We start from the raw sequence: 21,173 nt of genomic DNA on the forward strand, positions 1-21,173 counted from the left end.
TTACTTGTGTGCACTGCTGAATAAGCCCCAGAATACAGAGCCAAATTGGAGGTCCTTGCACTGATATAACAAGGTCCTCTAAAGCGGTGTGTCCAAAAGCAGATGCTCTTACACTATTCACATCCCAGAGCAGACTATCAGGGGTATTTAATATGGGTGTGATAACATCATTTTTGCGTTAATATCGGAGGTATGACGTCATTATCGCAGGTTTTAGTTTTACACCGTATTCAATTTCAAAGACTTATCGCAGTTTTGAAAAGTCTTTGATAAAAAACGGGGATAAGTTTTCACCATTGAGTAGGTGTCGAAAAAAAGTGCAGAATTGGGGTTTAGGGGTGCAGGCACTGACATTTAAAAAAGAACTGTGTCAAAAAAAGTTTTAAAAAAAAATAGGGACACCCAAAAAAATGTAATTAAAAATTGGGGTGAAAAAAAAATGGGAAAAAATTGTTTAACAATAGGGAAATAGGTTCAGGGCTATTCTGCAAGTATGCGGCAGGTGTTTTCTAGAATAGATTTATAGCAGCAGGTGCACAAATGCAGAATTTTTAAAAACTTACTTTAGGGACATAAAAATATGCTAGTACCCATTTTCATGTACCCCAAATTTGATGGGACCACTTAAAAAAATGAAAAAAATAACCTAAGTGCTCTTCTGCATCACTTCTTCAATGTCGGAAAAAAAACACCTGCTGCGGCTATTTAAATCCCTGACTTTCAATTAAAGGCTAAAACGGGGGTATCCGTAGTGATCCCCCATGTTTTTACTACTTTAGGGGGGTCTTACAATTTTTTAAGGAAAAATTCGTAACTTTACGCAAATCCAACTTCGGTTTCCCGTTTTCGTTCATTTTATATTGAATACGGGTATAAGTGGGAGCGCGCCCGATACTTTAACGCAGGTAAAAACTCCGATATGAAACATTAACTTCGACAGTGAAGTTAAAGTTTCATATTGAATACCCCTCTATGAGTTACGCTCACTCCCTGTATTAATACTTTGCACACAGGGAGAAGCAGCTGCACCAAAAGTACGCCAGACAGGGATTTGTTCTGTGTCTATCTATCTCCTCTACTCTTGTCTATATATGCTGAATCTCTATGCTAATAGGAGATAAATTCTCATGTGCATCAGTTACCAGATAGAGTGTGATACCTGCACATATACTCTATGTCAAAGATAAAGAAATCTACATATATTATATGCTGCTGATGGAATAATTATATCTTAATTTCCTTACAACAGAGGTTATAGTTACTCAAGATCATATCCAATAAGATTCTACGTATTGTATACCATTACATGATTAACAAGATTTTCTGTGATGGTCTGAATAACTATTTACTGCTATATAAATTTAAATATTTTGAACCTCTGTAATGGTATTGCATGTTTTACTCCATTTTTGTTGTTCATTGCATTTCTCTGTTTAAACCTTGTGCAGAGGGAACAGCAGCTATATCAGTACACAATATAGATGGGATTTCCAGATGTCATTTTTCTTCATTCATTTCAATGTATGAATAAATACTCATTATCTAGTTAACGCAATACCTGTAGTGTGTGGTCTTTATATGGTGACAGGAGCAGAACTGTGGGAGACAGTGGAGGTGCCTGCCGCCGGGCTCCAGCACTGAAGGGGCACCTCCTCAATTGTCCACAATATATTCACCCCACTTAGGGCTGTAACTATGAACCCGGAGAATACCGTCATAGCTGCCCAATACATGGCACCTCTTCCCGGCACCTGAGAAGCCACCATACACTAGTGGAGAGCTCCATGTCAGACCATCAGCTGCCGCCTTCTATCTATAGTCTGCATGCGAATTGCTACATTACAGTGTCAGCAACTGTGACGGATGGGGGGGCGGGCTCTAAATTATAACTTGCCTCCAGGCGTCTGGGATGAACTTTAGCCACTGTATAGGGAATATCCACATTTGTTACCATCTACCAAATAGAATGTGATCTCTGCATGTAGTGTGTGCCAGGACAAGGAATCCACATTCACTATATTGGCTGATTGAGTAATTTGTATCCAGAGACCTGGGATATAGGTATCTATGAGCCAATTTAAAGGGACTTAGCAGACTGTACAATTTGTATAGATCGGCGCAGATTTTTGCTATATTTCGAGTGTTTGCGATCACCGTTACATTACTGAAGTATTTGAACTTCATATATTGAACTATTACTAACAATATTTAGTTGCTTTTTGTATAGCCAGTGATTGAGCCCTACAAAAATATTTTTATTCTTATATGTTGGTTTGAATATTTCATAAATCTTTTAAATGGATTAATAAAATTAAATTTTTAATACAATATTTGAGTGCCCCCCCCAAAAAGAGAGTTTCTTTTTCTCTCAAATTATGGGTATCTCTGGATGCCAGCTATCTTTTGCCAGCTCACGTGGTGATCGGGAGTTCCTGCCCCACTACACTATCACTGCCTGGTTAGGGCAGTGGCACTCGGTATCACACTGTGAGGTCTCCTCGGGCAGCGGCTGCATCTGCTAGCTCACGTGGTAACTGGGGGACTTCCGCTATTATTCTCTCTCCAGTATGGAGCCGCTATTCACAAATCACTTATAGCGGTCAGCGTGTATTTTTATCTCTATAATGTTGGATGTATTAGATACATTATTTCAGTATTATAATGCACAATTAGGGTTCACAAAACAAACATTAGCTGTCTAAAAGCTGACAACCGTTTCACCACAGACTTTCTATTCCCCGTCTATGCCCACGTGGATGGTAGGGAATGATGTTGGACAGTAACTGATGATGTCAGGGTACATCTATGGAAGGGGATCTAGCTGTAACCTTTCTCAAGCTCTAATCCGAGCCATCATATCCGTTGTCTTTTAACCCCTATGTCTCTCTCCCATTGGCTGAGAGATCCTGTCAGTCAAGAATATTATTAAAATGTAGTATTTTGATTAGAATTAATTGGTCTTATGTTATAATCCTACTTTATCCTAGACTATTAAAATAATAGTAAACACATATTGTGTAGATGATGTAATCCACATTGGATAAATAATTCTTCTTAATTTTGATAAATATAAAAGATAGGGAATGAGCTGCTTAAATTAGATCCCTATATTTTATCTGGAGTATATAATCCAATTCCATCCTTCTCACTCATATACAATATTAAAACAAGGAGCATGAGCACTCTGGATCAATTATAAGTCCACATTGGACATATGATTCTCCTTAATTATTAATTACTGATAAAAAGTACAAAATATATAACGGGCTGCTGGAATTTAATCCCTATATTTTTTCTGGAGTATATAATCCAATTCCATCCTTCTCGCTGATATACAATCTTGGAGCAATGAACATTCCGGATCATTTGTAATTATATTCAGGAATTGTACAAAACTGTGTTTTGAAATCAATTATATAATTTAATTTATAGTTTAATTTAATTTAACCCTCTTCCTTAGTATGCCATCTGGATTAGAAAATCATCCTTTTCCGTCCTAATTTGAATAATATAATTATAGCTAACAAAAAAAATGATAAAATATAAATGATGGTATAATTATTATATATGTTAACTTAAACAAATATTTATTCATGGTGCTCTCATTACCATAAAATGTGATCTAAATTCCAATTTCTGTCTATCCATTCTTTGAACCAGTGTAAAAAATATTCCTATTATAATAGAAATAATTACATAGATAAATGTAATAAACCAAAAACATATAACACTGTTTACAATTAATCACAGATTCATATAAAGGTAATAAAAATTATTGAAAAAGGTGATTCTACCTTATAATCATACAAATATATAATTTGATATATGTGTATTGTTCTATAGTGAGTTTTAAATGAAATTATATTGTGAGCCCCATCATAAATATTGACTAAATACATTACTCTTATGTAATTAACCCTACCATTTAATACTAGTGCCAGTGCATTGCTGCAATAATTGAATTCTCTATATTGTGATATAAAAGTGTCTAGACAATAAAAGTGAAATGATCATAACATTTAAATACATAAGGTTTAAAGTTGAATATTCTAACAACTTTAGAAAATATAAACATGTACAAAAGAGGATAATACAAAATAATGTTAACACTGTGATATATTCCATCTGTGTTGAAACCTATACTTTTTACCTATTTTTAGATTAACAAGAATATTATTTATGTGACTAGGTGTATGTGAAATCAAACTACACACCTGATGTGAACACTCTGTGAAACATTTTAAATGAAATATAATTGAATCATAGATCCCTGTTGATTAAGGCTCAATACATAATTATTTAATCAAATAAAAAGTGGTAATATAGATGTTATATCTCTATGGAGACCAGAAGTTATATCCCTAGATTTAATAAATATATCCATGTATCTATATTATACTATGATACAGGATTAAGAGATGTTTTAATGATCTTTAGTACTGTAACTAATATTCTTCAGTATAGTAACTAACACTGTACATAATTGATACTCTGGGGGAAACAGATTGTGTTTCTAATGCTGGCCATACACGTAGCGTGGGGGGGGGGCGACCGAGGGTTAAATATTGCTCGGTCGGGCATGCTGGATTGTCCAGCATGCCCGTCCGATGCGATATTTACCCGGTAACTGTCGGCCGCATCGGGCAGTGTATGCCCAGCGCGGCCGACAGACAGACATTTCCTGTGTTCCTTCCTACGGAAGGAACAGGGAAATGTCTCCTCCCTCGGGGGCGGAGCGCGGATGTCGGGCTATACACTGTGAGATTTCTCTCACAGTGTATGCCGCGGACATCTGCGGCTGGCAGCCGGCCAGATAAAATGTCTGTCGGTCTGACAGACATTTTATCTTGCCGTGTATGCCCAGCATTACATGGATCTCTATCTCAGATTGTATAGATCTTCAAACATGAGACATTATCTCAAAACAATATAAATATATTCATGTATTGATATAATGTTTTAAAAAAGGCTAACAATTGGTTATGTTCGTTCATGCCTTGTGGGTCAACACTATCCAAGAGAAATATCCATTTAGTCTCTTTTTTTAATAATTCCTTTGTAGTGTCTCCACCTCTAATTCCCAGATTAATCTGTTCCAGGCTAAAGGCTTTCAGACCCTTTGGATTCCCCTGGTGGATTTGCAGGTAGTGACGTGCCACATCTTCTTGAATTTACAAATTACAAACGTAATGGTGCGCTTTGGGCCAACCTTTCTATTACCCTGTGTTGATCCTGCAGCTCACAAAGTGGATTCTGCAAACCACTAAAAGTACAAATATATAAAAAAAATGTGAGCGCTAGTTCAAAAACAGTAGATAGGCAAAAGTTATTTATTAACAATAAAATGTATATTTCCTACACAACATCACTTTAAAAAGATTTCAAGACAAAAGGCACAATAGAGCAATAAAAATTCCCCAAGCCAAGCAAATTAGGGGTCTATTTACTAAGCTGTGTTAGGAGATAAAGTGAACGGTGATAAGGTACCAGCCAATCAGCTCCTAACTGTCATTTTTCAAACACAGCCTGTGACATGGCAGTTAGGAGCTGATTGGCTGGTACCTTACCTCCATTCACTCTATCTCCTAACACAGCTTAGTAAATAGACCCCTAGGTATCTAACAAAGTATCACTGTTGTATCGTTAATATTGTTATTATAAACTGACACACTGTAGTTCTTGATTACTAGGCAGAATCAGTCCGCACAGAGAGTGGTAGAGTAATGGTATCAAATTAGTTTCTTGCCACATATTATCCTTTTTAAAAGGTACGCTGATCAGCATGTGTCTCTTTTGTAATACAGGTTTTATAGCCATGACAGGTTAGTAATTATGATATTCACTGATTTTTTTATGTTGTTTTAAGCTGCAATAGATCCTCCCATTTGGTCCGTGACCGGAGGTGGTACTCATAATCACAAACAGCAGGCTTGGAGAGCCATAGATATCCACCTATATTCATTGGTGAGCGGCTCACAAATCCTTTGTGGTGTACCGGATGTGCTCCAAAGCGAGACCTATTAATATAGCCTCTGAGCCGGCTACAGGAATAGTGATCCGAGCCGTATAAAGGCAGTGTATAGTGGCTGTGCAGCCCAGCGATAACAGGGCCGGATAAGTTGCAGTGAGATATAATAGTCCTGTTCAAAAATTTGTATTGATATTCTTTTATTTACATATATTTGTACTTATTTATTTATTCATATATTACAATTGAAAGGATTTCAACTAACAGTGTCTATTTTATATATAACACTATCATGTCACTATTATTATTGTTTATAATATAAAGATGCCACTATATATGTGAATATTATTATCTTCCCTGGAAAACGTGACCTGTGGTGGGTCAAGAGGACCGAGTTTGTGAACCAGTGCTCTTATGGAAATGTTGAAATTATGACAATGTCATTATGAATGTTGACCTTCTGAACCGAGACATTGTGACTGCATACCTGTTATTATTGGTATCAATGTTCAGATATAGGAAATCAAGTGCAGCCCTACTCGTATCTACATGTGTGTGCCACAAATACAAACCCCACAGAATTGCACCATTTCCACCAGCTTCAATTGTTGTTACCTGGTAGAAAGGATTAGCTCATGCTGTTTTCTACCTATAAGTCCTTTTACTATCATCATTGTGATAAAACAGGAAGCAGGATTATTATAATGGCAAATGTTTCCGCAATTGCCCAAAGCCCTGCATCAGTGGACGTCAGCCCAGAAATTGTATATAAATCTCATCTTTTTTGTGTGCATATGTTATGCCTCTTTCAGCATCTGTGTTGTATCCAGCAGTTAGTGAATTGCAGTCATCTGTCACTTTGTATCCACAAGGCAGTTCCATGTTGAATAAAATAAATAAACAACTCTGCTGAAATGTTATCAAGGCACTTGGAAAATACACAGAAGGAAGGCAAAAACATAAAGTAATGTATTTAGTTGCCGAAAAGTCATGCACAACTAGTATGGGGAACAATGCCATGTTATAAATGTATTGTTGTTATTAATATTACTTTTAAATAGTAAGCAAAGCACATACAAATAGGTTCACAGAAAAAAAATAAAGATGGTGATAGATGTCGCCAAGTCCAAACTTGCTGGGATAGGAGAAAAAGCAAGTGGCTGAAATTCCTGGCTGATTACTAGCTTAGATACACAAACAGGCAAATACTGCTGTCTTTTCAATTTAAACCAGAGGTTCTCAAACTCTGTCCTCAGGACCCCACACAGGTCACGTTTGCTAGGTCCACTAGCAGGTGCACAGGTGTATTCATTACTCACTGACACATTTTAAAAGTTCCACAGGTGGAGCTGAACATATCACTTGTATTTCTGTGAGGAGACCTGGAAAACATGCACTGTTTGGGGTTCTGAGGACCGAGTTTAAGAACCTGTGATTTAAACAAATGTGTTTTTGCACTATACCAGTGGTTCTCAGCTCCAGTCCTCAAGTTCTCCAGGTCATGTTTTCTGGATTTCTTTAATCATACACAAGTGACTTTTATTTTGCTAGATCAGTAATTATCCTATCTTCTTCTTTAGATAGAAATCTCAAAAACATGACTTGTTGGGGGTACTTGAGGACTGGAGCTGAGAACCACTGAACTATACTGTTCTGAAGCTCAGTAAGTGCAGAGAACTCTGATCAAAAAGTGTCCAGGCATTGAAAGGAACAAGCTAGTTCCTAGTTGGCAATCAGAGCTTTGTGCACGGATGCAATCTGGCAGTAAAAAATGAAAACATAAAACCATGAGAACATCTTTTCTTGTGACTCTCTAAAACAACTGTGCGTCATTGCTAATAAGACTCGTCCGACTTATCTGACAGCATGGTGCAAACAGCTACCAATAACTTTAGCTTTGTTTAGCCTAGAGCAAGCTAAGTTAATTACTCATAAAGCAAATGCATTTCCACCATGTTACATGCCTGAATAATTATTATCTGCGTGAAGTACAGGGAATATAAATAGATAAATAATTGAACATTTACAAAATATATTTGCAATGCCTATCATTTTATTTGTATAGAACATTTTCAAGTTCAGAGATGAATGGGTGACATACTTCCTTACTGTTCATAAAGGAAGTTTTTCCTGAGTGGCAATATGATCTTGGACAGTCATTACAGAAAACGTCTAATCTATGAACTTTGGGTCTGATTCAGACCCGGAAGCTAACCAATGGATGCACGCTATGGGCGATTGTCACCCATCTATGCACGTATATGCGTCAAAATATGCATGCACGAACCAGTCACTGCGTCCGGGAATCGTGCGCTCGTAGTACACAGCCTGGACGCTACCTTGTGTAACAGATAGTGCCATTTGTGGGTGGTAACAGGGGAAGGTGCTTGTGAACGGGGGAGTGGTGCTGTGAACGCAGGGGCATCAAAACTGAGTTTTATGGGTGTGCATAATTAGCAAAGAAGCGTCATTGTACACGTCACTTGGTTGTATTTTAGACAGCAGTGATCGCAGTGCTTGCAGTGGGGTCGGGGCTACCTCAAGCGCTGCGTGCAGCTCCGATGGCTCTCGATGTGACCGATTAATCACATACTTCCTGGAGATGACGTGTGCTAATAAAGAATGGTGGGCGTCTTTATACTGGCGTGCGTTTGCTCTGCCGTCACTCTCTAAGACATAGAGAGCGTTCTTACACCAGACAGTGCGATCGCGGCATTTGCATACCCGGCCCCTTTGGCTGCGTGAGAGCGCAGCTTAGCATCCGGGCCTGCTTCGAGCCCTTTGTTCTAATTCTTCTTCTTCATTCTATACCGGCCATACATGTCATACTCCTCCTGGTAATAATGGTATACTCACTCACTCATTCAGGCTACCTGATTGTGGAAGGAGAAGAGATATTCTTTCTTCGTAGAATTCACTTGCATCCCACAGCTGGATACCCTCTTCCTTAATCTTCTACCCATGTCAGAAAGGCATAGCCCCCTCCCACTTGTCCCAGACACAATAAGAAAAATAATGGCTTGAAAATGCTAATTTTTATTTCTTTCCAAGATGATGTCATTTACCATTAGGAGGGTCAGTAGGATGATGTATCACAGCTAAGATAGCAGTAAATTCAGGGCAAACTGGTTTCAAGATACACATTCAATAAGATACTACGAGTAATATTTCTATCGTATTTCACTGCTTTACCCCTTCCAGGCCTTACTTACATATCTGTCAAAGCCGGATAATTGGCTGAGACAGGATCGGTGTAAAACTAGATTGGGGCGATGCCATTTTGCGACTGGCTGCCCAGCACCATTTTAGTGAAACTCGCCATTATAAGTACATACGGCGATGCTATTATTTAGCGTCATGCGATTCCCACGCAATAGAAAGAAGTTAAAGGTCCTCACCATACAAATACAGACAGTCATTAAAACATATAAATGATTATCCCTGCAAAACATGTACCATGGTGTACTCCACAAAACACATAGTCGCACAACGCTAACTAGCGTCTTTTCCCAATTCCCCAATACTTACACACTGCACACTTACATAAAAGGTTCCCTAGCATTAAAGTGTAATATCCAAGGTTTATGCAGTAATTATTAATGTTGTGTAATAAAGGTTATTTCATATCTAAGGTTTAGTACATGGTAAGCAGATCGTGTTTGGTGTTGTACTGATCCACTGTGTCTCCACAGATTTCCGGTATCATTGGTGAGAAGATCACAACATGCGTCTGCAAACTATGGACTATAGAGAGTTAAAACATTAAAATGTACTCTGTAATGTTAGCAGCTTAGATTAGCATGCAGCAGGAAAAAGGACACAAAGGGTTGTTAGAGGCTGTATGTGTCCATTCAAATTGACCTATGAACTATCCTGTAACAGAAGCACCTTTAAGAAGAACAAATGGAATCATGTCAAACTTGTCTAATGTACTGCCTATCCCTGTAAGAGTATATATGTGCGCTCTCTGACCCCAGTCTTGAGTCTTCTTGCTGTGCCGTTGACGGAGGTTTCTAATGCTGATGCCGGGATCTGGGCCCAGAGCTCGTGTGTATATAACAACTGTACCTTGGGTCTGTATGATTTATTTACGCTAATTGTCTTTAGATCACAGCATGTAACCATCTGTTTTTATATTGAATAATAACGTTTTGTGCTTTGGAACCACATTCAAAGTCTGAAAGCATTTATTTACTGTGTGACTCATTATGCTAAATAGCGACAATTTTAGAAGATATAGACAGGATTTTAGAAGGTATAGACAGGATTGCATAGAGGTTTTAATTAGCTATCCATAGTTGGGGGCTCGCAGTGTTAATCACGCTACCAGTCACTTGGTAACACTTTGTAGCGATCTCTCAGCAAAAGGGTGGAGGCGCCATAGCAGGAGAACGCATTGTGCCTTCGAAATCTGCTACCAGTTTGTTGCTGAGAATCCGCTACCTGTTATTGTGGCTTTAGGAGCGCTGATTGAGAATCCAAGGACGAGGGAGGAAAAAGTTTGTTTTCCTTCATCAATGGTTTTTTTGTGTTAAAAAGGGGAAGTCGCATTATTGTGTATGCGACCAGTCACACTATAGCGTAAAAATCATAATATGTGTTGTGTAGTAGTCGCATTATTGTGTATGCGACTAGTCGCACAATAGCGTATACGTATTTTCTGTATTGCTGCCACGTCTTTTAAACAAAGCCGTTGAGAGTGCACGGTGATATTGATAGACAGCATTGTTGTATATACATTGTTCAGTGTTGCCAAACAGTAGTCTGGGAAAACTTATATTTTTCTGTGCAGGAAAATGGTGTGTAACAGTGAGTATTTGTTGGTAGGGACAACAGTTTTCTAGTTAAGGGTATCGTAGGACCCTTAAGGACTAGGCGCAAGGGTCGACCTAGTAGCTCAGTAGTAGATACCGTTCTAACACATAAGCAGGTGTAGTTGTTGTCTTGTTGTAGGTTCGGCTCCCAGTGTGATTACAGTTTTCAGTGATCAGTTAGGGTCATTTGAGCACTGTAATTGAACCACACAGTTTTGGCTTAATTGTGATTGTGAACTGGGTAGAAGGTGGACGAAATCAATGAAAAGGGTAGGTGTTATTGGAATACCTACATGCTAGCAGTTGAAAGGTAGTCAAAAAGGGATAGGTGCGTGGAAGCAACCTGGTATTCTTCCATAGGTGTGTGGGCGCATCCTGTTAATATCGTCCGCAGGTAAGTGAAAGTATCTTGACTGTCTTTCACCAGTTTAAATCTCTATTGAAAAGCTTAGGGTTCTCCCAGATGGGGGCCAAGCAAACGGTAGATGTTAGATGATGTGCTGCTATTGGAAGCACAGCTTGGGTCGGCACGCCATATTATGCATACTAAGTACGGTGCTTATGCAATTAGGTACTGTGATGTATGGTTTAAAATGATGATGAAGAGTGTTAGACCGTTTCCCAGAATTGGCAGCTTTGATAAGTAGGTATTGAACAATGTCCGAGATAGCATCTGTATGGTGCGCTCTCGAATGAAAAAGGTAAAAAATAACGAGTGTTTCAAATTATGGCAGCATGAGGGGGATGTGTGGTTTAAAGGTGTGCATGCGACGCAAACTAGCGTCGCGAGCACATTACCGAAGAGTACACACGCAGCGCTAAACTGCAGCGCGTGCTCACCACGAGATAGTGCGCATGTGCGGCAAGGTAGCATTGCGGAAGGTATTGCCAGTGGTTCACGCGCACCACTGCCACCCAATGCGGATGGGGGTGCAGGTACAGTTGTTGAAAAAACACATAAAAATGTAACAAGTAACTTGTACCCTCTCTTAAGTAAAGATAAAGAAAATGTTTATGATGCGGATGATGAACCTGTTGTTATGTCTGCTATTTCCCATGCTGTACACATTAGATGTTCCACCACAGCAAGCACAAGTGGTGCCACCATCTTCATCAGTGATAGTACAGGAAGTGTTAACATCCACTGCACCCATAGAGGAAGTTGTTAACCCTATATGGAGCAATAATAGACTAAATCCCCAGCCAGGTAACAAGTTCAAAAGTAGCAGGTTTCCGGTTCCGGATGGGAATGCGGATGCGAACTGTGTAGTGCCCACAAGGGAGGTAGCAATGCATTGTCCTTGGACAAGAGCAGAGCTAAATTCCATAATGAATGATTTCCCAGATCCTAAAAAGGAATAAGCCAAATGCCAAATATTTTTGAAAAATTTGGGTAGTGCTCACGAGCCAACCCATAAAGATTGGCAAGTGGTGTTTAGGGCTTGTCTTCCACGCAATACCAATGTGACAAAGTTTATCACGGATTGTGCATTGGATGGAGATGTTCCCTTAACAGACGAAATTTACCAAGGTAACATTTTCCGCATTATAACTCAGTTGGGTGTATATTTTCCAGTAGTAGTTAACTGGAGCAATTTTCACCATACAAACAAAAAGAGAGTGAATCTGCAGAGGATTATTGTAACCGAGTTCTGCAGGCTATCACCCAGTACACTGGGTTAGAGGATATTAAAGATAGCACTCATCACAGGGGAATGATCGTCACTGTACTTATGGATGGTCTAAAAGAGAACCTAAAGACCCGAGTTCAGACCTCACAACCTGGCTGGAGGGGAGTCACTGTAGACACCCTCATAGAATCCGCTATTGAACATGATAAGAACATCCTTAAAAAGAGAGAGATCCATAGTGAGAAGCTAATGGCTGTTAGTATTCAAGCTCTAGAAGGAATGACTATAACATCACAGCCAACAGACACACATGCACCTGCACAGCTACACGTCCTCACCAATCCTGCACCACCTCAAACACAACCCTACCCCACTTATCACACACAGCCACAAAACCCATACTATCCACAACCACCATATTTCCCTCAATATCCTTACCCAAACCCACCATCTTTCCCTTCCGCTCAACCCACACAGAAATCCATTCACCCACCCCACTCATGAAGGTGCTTTAACTGCAACCAAGTGGGACATGTAAGTAGGAACTGTAGGGTGAAGAAGGTAGGACCCCCAACCAGGGAGTACTGGATATTCCCATAAGGGATATACACAGAGTACAGGATGCCTACAACAGTCACCAGCTCCAATTGTGGGTGTAAATGCTGTATTGGAGAGTGAGAGGCAACGCTAGGGGTCAGGTCATACCTGTAGTCTACAGATAGTCAGGTTAATGGGAAGTACTAGGGAAGAACCGGTGATGATGGTTGATATAGCTGGTACTAAATATCCTTTTCTTGTAGGCACAGGGGCGAACAGGTCAGTGATAAAATCTCCCGCTAACTTACAGGTAACCAGCGAGACGGTACCAGCAATGGGTGTAACGGGTAAAGTGCAACATTATCCTTTAACAAAATCCACAGAGGTCACTATCGGGCCATTGCATACCAGGCATTCTTTCCTCCTGACAGCAGCGGCTCCTACTAACCTACTGGGAAGGGATTTGTTATGCAAGATGGGATGTGTCATATATTGTACACCTGATGGTGTATTTCTAGATATCCCAGAGAGAGTTGCGCACGAAGTGAGGAATATGTTGGACACTCCCCAAAGGATAATGTATCACTCTACTGGTTTAAGTGAAAATCCATCTCAGGTAGATCAAATGTTATCCCAAATTCCAGATTCACTTTGGAGCAAGGATGGACAGGACACTGGATTAATGGCAAACGTAAGTCCCATAATGGTAAATCTAAAAAGTGGTAGGCAAGCTCCTAAAATTCCCCAGTATCCATTAAAACAGGAGGTAGAATTAGGGGTTTATCCCATAATTGAGCGATTGTTACAGCAGGGAATTTTAGTTCATACAGCAAGTGTAGCCAACAGTCCCATCTTTCCTGTAAAGAAGAGTGGTGGGAGGGGTTATAGGCTGGTACAAGACCTTAGAGGGGTTAATAAGGTGGTAGAGAGCCAATTTCCCGTAGTGCCAAATCCAGCTGTCATTCTTATGCAGATCCTACCCAATGCAACCCATTTCACTGTCATTGACCTCTGTTCTGCTTTCTTCTCTGTACCTCTTCATCCTGACTGTCAGTACCTATTCGCCTTTAAATACAGGGGTGTACAATACACATGGACACGATTTCCCCAGGGTTTCATAGACAGCCCCAGTATCTTCTCCCAGGCCTTACACGACTGTTTACAATCTTTTCAACCTGCCAATGGATCTGTTCTAATACAATATGTGGATGATTTATTGTTATGTTCCGATTAGTTTATGTCTTGTTTACATGATACTAAACTTTTGTTGCTTCATCTCTCGCACACAGGACACAAGGTTGCTAAGGACAAACTACAGCCATGCCAGTCCAGAGTTAAATATTTGGGACACTGCCTAACTCAGGGGTTATGACATCTCACAAATGACAGAATCCAGGCCATACAGAACATGACACTGCCGCAGAACCAACAGCAAATTCGTACCTTCTTGGGAATGTCTGGATACTGCAGAATGTGGATCCCAGGTTTTTCTATTTTGGCCTTGCCATTACAGGATTTAGAAATTATGGTTTGTCAGTCGCACAAGATATGCCTTCTCAGTTCTAAGACAATAATAACCCCTTTAAATAATAGTACGATCAAGGGGGTGCTACCATGGACATACAGATTCAATAGCCACAAAGGAAAAGAGAGAGAGGGAATGAAATGTCCAAAATTGGTGCACTAACTCAAAAATATTATTATTAAAACATAACTTTTATTGTTATATATCAAATAAAATATATACCTGAATTACAACAGGAAAAGCAGCAAAAATTATTTAAAATACAAGTAAGTAGTGTCAAAAGATAAGAAATAAGTGATTAATAAATTGTTCCAATAGGAACATAAATAACGGCGCCTCTACACTGTCATATAATTCCGTGTATACACTGATAGTGATTAATCTATATGTATATATAGTGTCCCCACATTTCTATATAGTATCACTTCAGTCAAAAATCCTGGTTACAGCTGAGCAATATTGACTACAGTTGGATCACCACTGAGTTCTAATATCATTCAGTGTGTTGCACACCAACAAGCAATATAAATATCCTCATCAGCACATTCATCTAATGGATGATCAACATCATTCTAAGATTGGCTGACAGTGTATTTTCTAATACAGATAAAACCATAGGTTTCTGATTTTATGTACAACCAGTAGTTATTTAACCATGAGGGGGTGACTCTCAGAGAACGCTAGTATAATTAAGGTCACTAATATAATTCACTTCATATGACATTTAGTTCCTCCTTGAGATATCCCCATACATTGGTAAGTGTGATTCAGGTAGTGAAATTATATTAAATCTTTATTTCAGATGTATTTAATTAATCACATAATCCTCATTCATTCATGAAAGTGCTTCCTGGGAAATATGCAAATTAAATGATTCATCTGTAGTAATGAAAGTCAGCAGACTTATGCTGTTCAAGCAATATAGTCTCTAACTACTGTGTAGTTCAGCACTCTAATTCACACTGGTATGTACATAGATTATCATGGATTTGCTCAGAAAATGATTATAACAACATGTAAATGAGTAGTAGAGACGCTGTGAAACCGACGCAGCGTTTCGCTATATAGCTTTTTCAAGGTCAAAACCCAAGGGTACCCCAGCCTTGGAGCCCTGGATGAGGCAGACCGTGGTGATGAAGCTGAAGGAGGTGGAGGGAAAGATGCCGGACATGACGACAGAGACCTTCGGCAAGAAGATGATCCTTGAGCAGGCAGACACCTGCCCCAGTTCTTCTCCCTGGGCACATCTGCTGGACTTCCAAGAAGTTGGCAGTAGAGCAGGTCGAGAATCCTCTTCCACTGGAGAACGAGATGGAGGCGGTGGTGGAAAGCCTCGTGGAGGAGGTAGTACCTGACCTGAATGCCGACAACTTGATCGAACAGCTGATCCAGAGCTGTATGCAGCCACCCCAACAGGGTGACCCAGCAGCCGTTCAGGAGGAAGCACCGCCCGACAAGAGTGGTAGCTAAATGTATTTTCTGTGTTCTAACCTTTTTTCTCCCAACTAATGGTGTCTTTTTCCATTTTTACCATTAATGTGAGGAGTATTAAGGATAAGTTTAGAAGTCTGTGTTTGCATTTTTAGATTCTCAGAAATGTGATGTTTACATGTTGCAGGAATGCTCTATTCCTTTTTCCAGGTCCTATAGACATCTGGGCCGGCAGTGGTCTCATGGTCCATCCTATTGGTCTTGTGGGAGTGAGTGTAAGTCTTCAGGGGTCACCATTCTTATTAGGGGGAGCCTCTTCACACTAGATTCTGTTCAGGAGCTTGTCTGCGGCAGATTGCTTATTGTAGACGGCTCCTGGGCAGGTGAGCCTATTAGGCTAATCTGTGTGTATGCACCCCCTGGTAAGAATGAGCATTTGGAACTTTTCCAGACGCTGCGGCTGCAGCTCGCAACCACTAGGGCAGTAGTGATGGCCGGAGATTTCAACTGCCCCATGGAGGAGGATGGACGCAGCACCTGTAACACTGCTAAGCTTGACTTGACATCTAAACTGCTCATAGAAATGGTAACTGAAGCTTCTCTGCGGGATGCTGTGGGCTCCATGGGGGCTGGCTCTGTGAATTACACGTGGAGCCGCCCCGATGGCTCGGTGCATTCCCGCATTGACTTTGTGTTTACCTCTAGAGCAGTGAAGCAGAATAGGCATGCTATGGTCCTCTGCTTCTTCTCTGACCACAGGGCCATTCTCTTCCAAGGAGTCCTGGGCAATGGTTTCTCTCCTGGCCCAGGCTCCTGGAAGTTGAACTGTGCTCTGTTGGAAAGGGAGGAGGTGTTGGAGGAGCTTAAGGATGCCTACATCACATGGAAGAATGATAAATGCTATTTTGATTGTATGAGTGACTGGTGGGAATATGTTAAGGCTAACATTCGCAGTCTCTTTCAGGTCAAAGGTAGACAACAGGCGTGCGACCGAAAGAGGAACTTCAAGGGACTGCAGAGACAACTGCAGTCCCTGCAGGACCTCCAACGGTGCGGCTGGGATGTGAGAGATGATCTGGAGGGGACCAAAAAGAGCCTGAAAGTGCACTTTGAGGAGGAATCCAGACGCATCGTCTTCCGTTCCAAGGTGGAGAACCTGGAGAAGGGTGAGAAATGTAACTCTTTCTTTTTCAGGAAACTCCACTCTGGCAACACACCCCTGACTGAGCTGCGATGAGACCGGTATTCCCAGGCAGGGGAAGGAGGGCGTCATGAAGGTCATCACAGACTACTATGGCGACCTCTACTCCCCAAAGACGACGGACAGTGCTGTGGCTGATGAGTTCCTGTCAGGTATCACTAACACTATTGATCCTGCAGGTAAAGCAGCCATGGATGCTCCCTTGGTGTTGGAGGAGTTGCACTCTGCCGCTAAATCCTTTAGGCAGGGCAGGACCCCGGGCAGTGATGGTCTCCCAGCAGAGCTCTATGTAGCGCTGTGGGACCTCATTGGCCCGGACCTGCTCGAGCTGTACAAGGAGATGGTGGTGGAGGGCAAAGTGCCTCCTTCACTGAGGGAGGGACTGATCACGATCTTGTATAAGCATAAGGGGGAGAGATGCGAGCTGAAAAATTGGAGGCCCATCTCTCTCCTGAACGTGGACTACAAGATCCTGGCCAAGATACTTGCAAACAGGCTGAAGGCTGTCATCGGACAGATCATTTACCCAGACCAGACCTGCGGAATTCCTGGTCGCAGGATTGCAGATAGCCTTGCTCTCCTCAGAGACACGGTCCATTACATCAAGGACCGGAACGTGCATGCGGCTCTGGTCAGCCTTGACCAGGAGAAGGCCTTTGACCGTGTCTCACATGAGTTGATGGGTAGGGTCCTGCAGAGATCTGGGCTTGGTGAAATGTTTTGCACGTATGTTAACCTGATGTACCTTGACATCACAGCTCGGTGTTGGTGAACGGCTGGAAGACTGACCCCTTTCCTATTCTATCTGGGGTGAGACAAGGCTGCCCTCTTTCACCTCTTCTTTTTGTTAGTGTTATAGAGCTCCTGGCTGTATGCATCAGACGGAAACCAGAGATCAGAGGGGTCATCGCACCAGGTCCAGACCGTAGAGAAGCCAAGTGTTCGCTGTACATGGACGACGTCACTGTCTTCTGCGCTGACCAGAGTTCGGTGACAGCACTCGTCCAGACCTGCGAGAGCTTCGGCCGAGCTTCAGGGGCAAAGGTCAACTGCGGGAAGTCAGAGGCTATGCTGTTCAGGCAGTGGCACCTGTCATCCTCCGCTCCATTCCCCTTTGCTGTCAAGCCGGACTTCATCAAAATTCTGGGAGTCTGGCTTGGTGGTGAGGGTGCGGCCCTGAAGTGCTGGGACGAAAGACTTGCCACTGTAAGGCAAAAAATTGGACTGTGGAGCCTCAGAGAACTTACCATCGAAGGAAAAGCACTTGTACTGCGCAACGAGATCCTTCCCGTTCTGCAGTACACAGCGCAGGCCTGGCCACCTCTGGTCACGGTCTGCAGGGCCATCACAAGGGCAGTGTTTCACTGCATCTGGGGCTCCAAGATGGACAGAGTTAAGTGGACAGTTATGTACAAGGAGCCCCTCAAAGGTGGAAAGGGAATACCAAATATCCCCACCATGCTGCGAGCCTTCTTTGTTTGCAACTGTATCCGCAGGACTTTGTGTGAGACTGATAATGACTCTGCAGGAAACTCCATGTCTCGCTTCTTCCTCCTACCCCTTTGGAGGGCCCTAGGCTGGGCTAAGTGGGACAGCTCCATCCCTTACAACTGGAACACTCCCTGGTTCTACCTGGATGTGTCCAAGTTTGTGAGGGAGCACCAACTGGAGGGAGTTAAACCTGACTTGTGGAAACCAAAGACTATCCACAAGCTCATCAGAGCAAAAGATGTTATGGAGCCTATTCCAGGGCTCCCTTCAGCAACTGCCAAGCAGTATGGGAAAATGTGGCCTCCAAAAGGCTCACAAATAGACACAAGGACATGTCATGGATGGCAATCCAAGGGGGTCTGCCCCTAAGGACATTCATGCACTCCCGTAACTTGTGCAGGTACAGACATTGCCCCTGGTGCATCTCTCATGAGGAAACATCTATGCACTTGTCTTGGGACTGTACTTATGCACAGTTGTTGTTAGATGCCCTGGAAAATGAACTCAAAGACTGTGTGCCAAGGGGCAACATTTCGTACCACTCGGTACTTTATGGACTGTTTCCTGGCATCCACACTTATGGGGCAATCCAGGAGGCCTTGGGCCTTATGAACTGTGTTAAGGATGCTTTGTGGCTTGCCAGGAACCGCCTCATTCTCAGGAGGGAGAGGATGTCCATCCAGGACTGTTGCAGGCTGATCCACAGCCTACTAAGAGACTATTCCATCATGGACAGCCCTGAGGAAGAAGAGGACTAAACCCCCCTTATTCTGCCCCTCTCCCCATGTGTGACTGTCCAACAAGGACTGGGACAGTGGCCCCCTTCTCCCCTTTTCACAGAGACTGATGTTTTATTGATATGTCTTTCTATTTATTCATATATGTGTCTGTCTTTCAATAAAAACTTCAGTTCTGTGATTCCCCCTCCCCTCCCCTCTACACCAATAGACCTTGTTGATTGTTGTTTTTGTTTAAGTTCTGAATGAATAGTGCAGTGTATCATGTATAGTATAGGATGTCTTGTGCTATATGTTTTGCAATGCATTATATAGTATGTTTGATTATGTTTGATAGTGTATTGGGTTTAAGCTGTGCTGCGACACAGTACACTTGTATGTGTGATTTATGTATGTTTTTTGCTATCTTTATGTTAATAAAGAATGCTTTTTTCAATAAAAAAAAATAAAAAAAAAATACACTGTCAGCCAATCTTAGGATGATGTTGATCATGCATTAGATGAATGTGCTGATGAGGATATTTATATTGCTTGTTGGTGTGCAACAGACTGAATGATATTAGAACTCAGTGGTGATCCAACTGTAGTCAATATTGCTCAGCTGTAACCAGGATTTTTGACTGAAGTGATACTATATAGAAATGTGGGGACACTATATATACATATAGATTAATCACTATCAGTGTATACATGGAATTATATGACAGTGTAGAGGCGCCGTTATTTATGTTCCTATTGGAACAATTTATTAATCACTTATTTCTTATCTTTTGACACTACTTACTTGTATTTTAAATAATTTTCGCTGCTTTTCCTGTTGTAATTCAGGTATATATTTTATTTGATATATAACAATAAAAGTTATGTTTTAATAATAATATTTTTGAGTTAGTGCACCAATTTTGGACATTTCATTCCCTCTCTCTCTTTTCCTTCATTACAGGATTTAGTCTCTTCCTCAAAACCCGATCATGTCATACACACAGAGGAATCAGAGCAGGCTTTCCTTAATCTTAAGGATAGTCTGACAAAAGCTCCTGCATTGGGAATACCTGATTATGAAAAACCTTTTGATTTGTATTGTATGGAAGCCGATGGTTGTGCAGCAGGTGTCCTCACACAAAAACATGGTGATGCCAGAAGGCCTGTAGCATACTACAGTGCACAATTGGACACTGTGGCAAGATCACTCCCAACGTGTTTAAGAAGTGTAGCAGCAGCTGCTCTATTGGTCAGTAAGAGTGAGGATGTGGTACTAGGCCATGATATGATTGTCTATACTCCCCATGCTGTATCTGCTTTGCTAAACTCTGCCCAAACCAGACATGTCTCCTCAGCTAGTTTCACAAAATGGGAACTAGCCTTAATAGCACCAGCAAACATCACCATCAATAGGTGCAGTATGTTAAATCCAGCTACGTATTTACCATATGTGCAATATGATGCACAAAGGGTGGAGAGAGGTGCGCCGCTGGCCACAGGTGAGTTCTGCAGGTATATTGATGCACATGATTGTATGGAATATCTGAATCAAACCTTTACTGCAAGACCTGACATACGGGATACACCTTTAGAAAATGTAGATGTGACATTTTACATGGATGAGAGTTGTCATAGACAAACTGACACTGGAGAGTTAGGTACAGGTTATGCTGTGGCAAATGACGAGGTTGTTATAGAAGCCAAACCTTTAGGCCCACCACACTCGGCCCAAGTGGCGTAACTGGTGGCACTAAAGAAAGCGTGTGAATTAGCGGAAGGTAAATCTGCTAATATCTACACTGACTCTAGGTACGCCTTTGTGGTAGTACACGATTTCAGTACTTTATGGCATCTGA

The 21,173-nt window shown here is 41.4% G+C and overlaps 1 pseudogene; it reads left to right on the forward strand.

Moving 5' to 3' along the window:
- Window positions 1-16,396: 16,396 nt before the first annotated feature.
- Window positions 16,397-19,356, forward strand: LOC148505399 (uncharacterized; annotated as a pseudogene).
- The last annotated feature ends 1,817 nt before the right edge of the window (window positions 19,357-21,173 follow it).

This window comes from Taudactylus pleione, unplaced genomic scaffold (assembly GCF_031769625.1).
Source record: "Taudactylus pleione unplaced genomic scaffold, aTauple2 ptg000454l, whole genome shotgun sequence".
In the NCBI taxonomy this organism is placed as follows: domain Eukaryota; kingdom Metazoa; phylum Chordata; class Amphibia; order Anura; family Myobatrachidae; genus Taudactylus; species Taudactylus pleione.